Source organism: Corvus cornix, chromosome 1, assembly GCF_000738735.6.
Source record: "Corvus cornix cornix isolate S_Up_H32 chromosome 1, ASM73873v5, whole genome shotgun sequence".
NCBI classification, from domain to species: Eukaryota; Metazoa; Chordata; class Aves; order Passeriformes; family Corvidae; genus Corvus; species Corvus cornix.
Genome location: NC_046332.1, coordinates 111,301,541 through 111,308,513, shown reverse-complemented (window position 1 = coordinate 111,308,513; position 6,973 = coordinate 111,301,541). Strand labels below are relative to the sequence as shown.

The 6,973-nt window shown below is 45.1% G+C and overlaps 1 long non-coding RNA gene across 1 annotated transcript; it reads right to left on the bottom strand.

The window, feature by feature from the left end:
* Positions 1–3,728: 3,728 nt before the first annotated feature.
* Positions 3,729–6,315, bottom strand: LOC120410685. The gene is made up of 2 exons (XR_005602988.1): positions 5,591–6,315; positions 3,729–4,473 (listed from the first exon to the last, which is right to left on the bottom strand). It is a non-coding gene; the product is annotated as an uncharacterized LOC120410685 (long non-coding RNA).
* Positions 6,316–6,973: the final 658 nt, after the last annotated feature.

Below are 6,973 nucleotides of genomic sequence, written 5' to 3'. Positions count from 1 at the left end.
GAGTCTCTCTTAAAAAAATAATACCCTTCATCTGTATATCACCTAGTTCTCTAAGAAGGTTGGAAAAGGCCACTGAAAAGAAAATCGTGCACAACATCTGGAGGCTGCTGAGCCTGCTCTGCCCAGCCTCCTCCCCGGGCTGGAGTCAGCTGTGCATCCTGCTGACTCAGGCCCGCCACATTTTCAGAGGAGTAAAATATGACTTAAAAAGTGCTAAAGTGTTCATCTATAATTAAAATTTGCCAGCTATGACTAAACGAGTTCAAAATACCTTTTCCAGAAATCACTATTCCTATAAAATGAATTTTTTTCTTCTCAGGTCTAAGAATAGTTTTAGTAAACGAGGGCATTTGTGGAAGCAGTTCTTACTAAAGACATTGATTAAATTGCTTCATTTTCTAACCTGATCCCTCTGACTTTTGAGAAACCTTTCCTGGGCAAGTGCTGGCAGCAGCCCTCCCCTCGTGGGGCTTCCCTGCTATGCAGGAGCCCCAGGTCAGATCCCACTAGCACCACCCAGCAGCACTGAGGGGGTGACCAGGGTTGTGATCACCTGAAAAAGCATCAGATGAAGTCAGTGCCTGCTTTGTACCTGTCTGTTGAATTATTAATATCAAAGGTCATGCAGCTTCAGAAAACGCCAAAATGTGGCATCCTTGCTCCTTCAGAGCTCTCTCAGCCAATTCCTCTCATTTTTCTCCATCACAATGGAGGCTCTTCCCCCAGCCACCGAGCTCCTGGAGCTGCTGGGGGAAGCACACAGCAGCAGTTTTGCTTCACAGCTGTATGCAATGCCTGTGCTGCAAACGCCAGAGCCCAGGCTTCAAGCTGGGAGATATTTCTGGGGAGATTTCAAAGAGAGTGCTGGCTGCTATGCAAAGTGACCAAGGTGTCTCTGGTGCAATTATCTCAGCCAGCTGTTTTCCCAGACATGTTTTGTAAAATTATTGAGATTTCTACTGACCTCCAGCAACACAAATAAATTTCCTCTGTTTTATCATATTTACCATGTGAATATGAATGACATTAACAACATGCAAATGATTACACAGGGAGTTGTAAGGACTTAAGCAATGCAGTTACCTGTCTCAAAACACTGTCAAGGCCACAGAAGGCACTTGCCATAAGACAAGCCACCACAGAGAGGACTTGAAATAAGCACAGAAGGAAGGAATTTGCAAAGGAGGGCACCGATTCCAGGCCTGGTGAGGCAAATCTGCGTGACCTGCTGGTTACTGCACGTGGACAAAAATTCCCACTATGGCAAAATGTGGGAAAGGAAACAACTGCTTACACCCATGCTGTCCCAAGTTACAGGAGCAGCACCTACACCTGTGGATACCCAGAATTTGGACTGTATAAAGGTGATAACCCAGAAGAACAACTCTGGGACCCCCACCACCAAAAACCAGGGTGAAGAAGGACCAGTGGGACACCACAGAATCCACAGGGTGGTGATATCTTTCTGCTTAATCTGTCTCTCTCACTCTCTGACCCCTTTCCTATTTCTTTCTCTTTCTCTGCCTCATACTTACTGTTAAATAAAATCTCTGCTATTGACTTCAGCATATGTACTCATTTGCACCTCAATTTGGGCAGAAGCACCTCTTAAAAGCTGGATCATAACAGAAATCTCTGTCCTATTGGCATCACTTCAACAGAGTCAGAAGAAAATCTCAATGTAAGCATTTTCTCAGGTGTCCAAAAAGCTATATTAGGAATAAGGCCTCAGAGGAATAAAATAAATAATTCTGTTTTATTTCAAGTGTGACAAATATTTTTATAATTGTTCCTACTGCTTATTACTGACCCAAAACTCAGGGCAGATTAAAATATCAAGAGACAGGCCCATATGGCAAACATTCATGGTTATGCTAAGCATTTAATGGATGGATGAGCAGAGGGGGAAGAGAAGAGCTGCAGATTCTAACACTGAAAAGGACATTGGGCATATTCTCTGGGTTGCGAGGAGGGAGGAATATGATGAAAAGGGTGAATTGAGAATCATAGAATCATAGGATGGCCTAGGTTGGAAGGGAGATCAAAGGTCATCAGCTTCCCTGCCATGGGCAGGGACATCTTGCACTGGAATGGGAGGCAATAGCTGAGTTGAGATCTTCTCTTCTACCTTCTGTATTTCAATGAAGATGGAGTGTCTGGGAGAGGGGATGTCCAAAGAGACAGGGCAGTTGAATCCCATGTGTGCCCCAAACCACAAAGTTGGAGAAGGAAGTGTCCAGTGCCAGAAAGCAAACTAATAGGTTTTTAGGACACAGAAATCTATGAGGCAGGCTCTTGGGAGCTGAGTAGGGTTCCAGCCTCAGCTCCTTGAAGGCTGAAACCCCCAGTTCCTCCATCCAGTGCTCCTGTGCCCACCCTGGGTTGGGTTGGAACACCTCAGCAGAGGAAGCTCCACCTTGCACAGCTGCAACCCATCTGGACAGCAGGCTCCTCAAAGCATGCTTAACTTTGTTTACCTACAGCAAAAGCCCTAAAGGGGCTTTTAAGACGGTTAAGCTGCATTTTTTCTCATGTTTGAATCATGCTTTATTTCTCCATGCCATATGTTAATGTTGAGGTGGCTGGCCAGCAACACAACCCTGCCCAGGCAAACTCTTAAAAACCATGTTCGTGTTGCCTACAGTTTGGCTTGCAGAGATAAAATAATGTAATAATAAATCCTCCTCCCCCACCACTGGGGAGCTTTGGTTTTCCAAAATTAAATAACTTAGTGGATTGTGGCAGTGCACAATTTACCCTTTCAGCATGTGAGTCACAATCCACTTTAATTACTTAAGTAATTCAGTCCCCAAGCCTCGTTTACAGTGGGCACACAGTGCTTGGCATCCAGCCCGTGATTTGTAGACGCATCTGAATCTCCCACATGCGTGCAGTGCTCCCCTGCATAAAACCTTATATATTCCTATGCTCCTTCCAGGAGTTATATATTATTTACATCATCATTGCAAACATGCCAGAAGAGCACTGGAGTTTTCTCTGGAGTTCAGCAGCCTTTTCATGTTCCCTGTGCCTGAAAGTATATTAAACATTCCTGCTTCATCCTGTACCTCTGCTTTACTGACTACACATCCTGTTTTATGCAGGGCAGTGCTCCCGCTCTATGTAGGTGAAGTTTTGTTTTCTCACATAATGCAGCTGAAAAGGCAGCTGTAAAGACTGAGAAAAAACAGAAGGAACCAGGCAATAGTAATATTTCCTCCTCTGAGCATTTGAAAGGGTTCAGCTAGAAGTGAAGGAGAACTGAAAACCAAAAAGTTAGATGGGATCACCAGCATGGAAACAAGCTGGGATTGCCTCTGCAGTAGTGGTAACTGGTAGGATGGAACATGGAGAAAGATGAGGAAGGCAGCCCTGCAGAGTTCCCGTGTGCATGGCTGCTCTGCAAAGTACCTCTCCTCAACTGCCTTGAGTTCTGGGAAATTGTTTATGTGGCTTTTGGAGCCTTTGTTTTCAAATGGATCCTTTGCTGCTTCAGATATTGATCAGCTTACAAGATTCTCTGGGCAAACACAAGAGGAAAAAATTGTTTGGGAGACAAACGGAATGTTGCAGAAAGTAACATTTCTAGAGCACACATTAGAACCAGATGTTCCACTCAAAAGTATTTGTGGTCAGGGACTATGCCGAGAAACTAACTGCTATAAAGAGAAAAACCCAGAACTGCAGCACACTGGATACAAGAAAAAGTTACACCAAGAGCAAAAATGTCGGTGACTGAATCTCAGACCCAGACTGGCAGGGAATCTGAATCGTTTATTCAAAGGACTGAGTTGGTTTTACACACTTTTCTAAGGCACACTATTTCCTTATCTGGTGTGAGCTATCTCGTGTTGCCACATCAGCATCACACTTCGTAGGGGTCTGCCCTGTGACACCTCTTCCCCCAGGGCCCGGTGGAGACAGAGCCTGTCTGTGCCGCCATGTGCTCCTTTGTTCTGCCATGTGCCTCTGCAGGCAGGTTTTACAGCTCACAGCTCAATTCTACCTTATAATTCCCCATAAAAAAATATTGCAGAAGGATATATTAGGTGTCTTACCATCTGACAAGTCTAATTACAGGTTACTATCCAAGCCAGAAAAGGGTTGGATCCAGCTCCCACCTTTCCACAGATGTACTGCTGGATTTTGACCAAACCACGTAGGCTTCACTTCAGTGTTGACTAAGGACTTGAGGGCTTTGCTGCACTGAGGAGTTTTATTTTCCTCTCTCTCTGTGCCTTACTCATAAGCGCTGGATGCAGCCGAGGGGCGGCAAGTCCTGGAAGGGCTGGCGGGAGAAGTGCTGGCATGGCAAGGTCTGCACGGCCCTTTCTCCAGGGCACCACACAGATCGTGGGGAGGAGGAAGGTGGCTGTGAGTCCCTCAGGGCCTTTTCCATCCCAGCAGACTCTTCCTGGGGCAACAATCCCTTTGTAAATGGGGACTGGGCTGTTTCTCTGACATTTTGAAGAGCTGCAAGGGACAAACACATTGATACATTCGGGTCTCCCACTTGAGACAGTGATGGAAGATGCAGAAAAGCACACAAATAAAAATAAATACGACAGCCATAAATTTTAAAAGCTTTACAGAAGAACACAGTTGTCACACCAAAGAGCAAAGCTTCACCTGGCTCCATGCCCCGAGTGTGGTCAGAAGGGAACGCTCAGGTGAAGCACACGAGAAGCAATGCAGGCACTGAGTGACCCTCCCCTCTCTCACAGCTTCTGGTGACATAGGGACTTCTGGGCTTTCATCCTGGACACAATTTTGAGCAGAAACTGATGGCCCTATCCTCTGCCAAATTGCCCCATCAGCTTTTGAGCCCATTTGTTATTTTGGTCTCCCTAATATCCCATGGCCATGACTTGCACAACTTCACCACATGCTGGGTGGTGAAGTGTTCCCTTTTTAAACGCCCAGCTGATTTCATCAGCCCTTATTCTTATATTGTCAGGAATGGTAATTAATCTCTTTCCTCAACTACCCATTACCATTCATGACGTTATCAGGCTTCATCTCTTCCCCAAGCTGAAAATACCCAATGTATTTTGCTTTTCCTCAAACAAAAGTCACTCCATTCACTGAGCCTGCTTCTCCCTTTTTCTGGGGCGCTTTCAGCTCTCCATTCCAAGCTGTGGTGATGAGTTCACTGCATAATATTCAGGATAAAGATACATCATGAATTTATGTGGTAGCATTACTAATTTTTTCTGTTTGTTCTCTATTCTTTCCCTAACAATTCCTAACAATCTTTTTGACCACCGCTGAGCAATGAAGTGATTTGCACAGGGACTTGTCAGTAACAACTCCCAAATCTCCTTCCTGAACATCAGAAGCTAATTTAGAGACTGTCATTCTGTGTCATCCTGGAGTGCTTTTTTCCCCCATATGCATCACTTTGCATCTATTGACATTGAATTTCTTCTGTCATTTTATTGCCCAATCACTAAGCATTGTAAGATCCTTCTCTAAAGGCGAAAATCAGAAAATTGATAGTGAAATTAGGCCAATTTCATGTTAAATGTATTTGTAATTTCATGGGAAGCACAGTCAATATGTGAAGAATGCAACTCAGAGAAAAACATACCTCTTGCTGCCAAAAAGTCCTGGGAAGTTCATTTCATGGAGGATCTGACCTTTAGAGGAAATAAATTCTTTTCCTCAGTTGTGTGTGGCTGAAGGAATTACAGCTTTCCAGTCTAAACCTCGATTCTGAGATATCTATGATGCAGGGAACGCTGAATTTGCCAACCAGGCAATGTCTCAGGGGGACTAACTAAGCCTGTGCAATTCAGAAAGTATTGACATCCCAGCCAGGATAGCAACACCCTGACAAGGCTCTGTCAGGTCTGACAAGGCTGTGGGTTGGTGTCCTGACACCCTGGTGCAGGTACACCTCCTGCTTTGTTGCTTGCAGCCCCCTGGAAGTATGCTTTGAGAATTATTTTCATTAATAGCTTCCTCTAATGATTTTCAAGTCACCTGTATAGGCCATCTACACCTCCCAGCTGTTATCTATGTCACCAAAGGGCACATCCCCCTTGGAGAAGAACAAAACTGTTCTCTCTGCACAAGGAGAGAGATGAAGAGAACTTGTTTTCACTGTAACAAGCGAGTTTAATTGTGCACAAGGTAAACCAGACCTGACACCTGCATGTGGGCGCCGGCATAAGCCATGAGGTAGCTCTGGTTGTAGACTTGCATGAATAAATCCTGCCCATGAAAAAGGTGACAGGACTTTGGAGAGGTTTGATGCCACCTCCTGTCCTTCTCAGGTGAAATGTTTTGAGCTGCCAAAGCCAAAGGTTTCCTTCCTTCCTTCCTTCCTTCCTTCCTCCCTCCCTTCCTCCCTTCCTTCCTCCCTCCCTTCCTCCCTCCTTCCCTCCTCCCTTCCTTCCCTCCTTCCTCCCCTCCTCCCTTCCTTCCTCCCTCCCTCCTTCCCTCCTTCCCTCCTTCCTTCCTTCCCTCCTTCCTCCCCTCCTCCCTTCCTTCCTCCCTCCCTCCCTCCCCCCCTCCCTTCTCCCCCTCCACCATCCCTCCCCATTGCCTTGACTCCAGGAACCTTAATTAAGCGAATGAACAGACCTCTGCTTTAGCACACACAGTCTTTTACCCATGTTAAATGAGAGTTTGCTGCATCCAGTGTCATCACAACTCTGAAATTCCACATGGAGCACTTTTCACTAAGCTGCATGCAATTATTTGTTCAGGCTCTGGTTCTGTCTCCACTGAATGCAAGAGCACTGACTTCAACACAAGGAGTAGCAGGCACACAGCTGGAAAGAGAAAAAATGTGAATTAAAAGTCATTTAATCTCATTTAATCACATTTCCTCTCCTCCTTGACCAACATATTTAGAAAATAAATAAACTCTCTGAAAAGGAAAACTATTAAGTTAGTTTCAAAGTCAAGTTCATGCCAACTAATATTATCTATTTCAGGACTTCCTGCCCTGCTTATCTCATTTTAA